This window comes from Etheostoma cragini, unplaced genomic scaffold, assembly GCF_013103735.1.
Source record: "Etheostoma cragini isolate CJK2018 unplaced genomic scaffold, CSU_Ecrag_1.0 ScbMSFa_3438, whole genome shotgun sequence".
Classification (NCBI taxonomy): Eukaryota; Metazoa; Chordata; class Actinopteri; order Perciformes; family Percidae; genus Etheostoma; species Etheostoma cragini.
Window position 1 is genome coordinate 1,168 of NW_023267706.1, and position 496 is coordinate 1,663.

The following is a 496-nucleotide window of genomic DNA, read 5'->3' on the forward strand; positions in this document are numbered from 1 at the left end:
TCTAACTTGCTTGAGTTCTTGTGGAGGGGATCGGCTGATCTGGTGGCTTCCTCTAGGGTTGGCAGGTGGATCAGGATGTGGTCCTGTTGGCCAGACCTTTTCAAAATAACCCCCCTGCAGGTCTCATGAGTACCCTACACCTGGCTCTGTGTGTGTACCTGAACCTCCAGAAGTCCTCGCGGTCCGGGCTGAGGGTCTGGTGCCTCCGGGACCAGGTGTTGCCCCTGCTGTTCCCGATCCAGACGTCGTAGCCGGCGTCGGCGAGCACGAAGCCCAGGCTGGTGTCGGGGGGGTTGGTGATCCAGTTGCTGCCCGCGGCCAACAGGCCGTGCTGAAGGAAGACCACCGGGGGGGCACCTGGGGACCAGGGACCACTTAGACTGGCTGTGTGTCTGTGTGTGTGTGTGTGTGTGTCTGACGTGTGGTGTGTGTGAGTGTGTGTGTGTGTGTGTGTGAGTGTGTGTGTGTGTGTGTGTCTGTGTGTCTGTGTGTGTGT

At 59.5% G+C, this 496-nt stretch overlaps 1 long non-coding RNA gene across 1 annotated transcript; it reads right to left on the bottom strand.

The window, feature by feature from the left end:
- Positions 1–250: 250 nt before the first annotated feature.
- Positions 251–468, bottom strand: LOC117940838. The gene is made up of 2 exons (XR_004655830.1): positions 420–468; positions 251–357 (listed from the first exon to the last, which is right to left on the bottom strand). It is a non-coding gene; the product is annotated as an uncharacterized LOC117940838 (long non-coding RNA).
- Between the last annotated feature and the right edge of the window lie 28 nt (positions 469–496).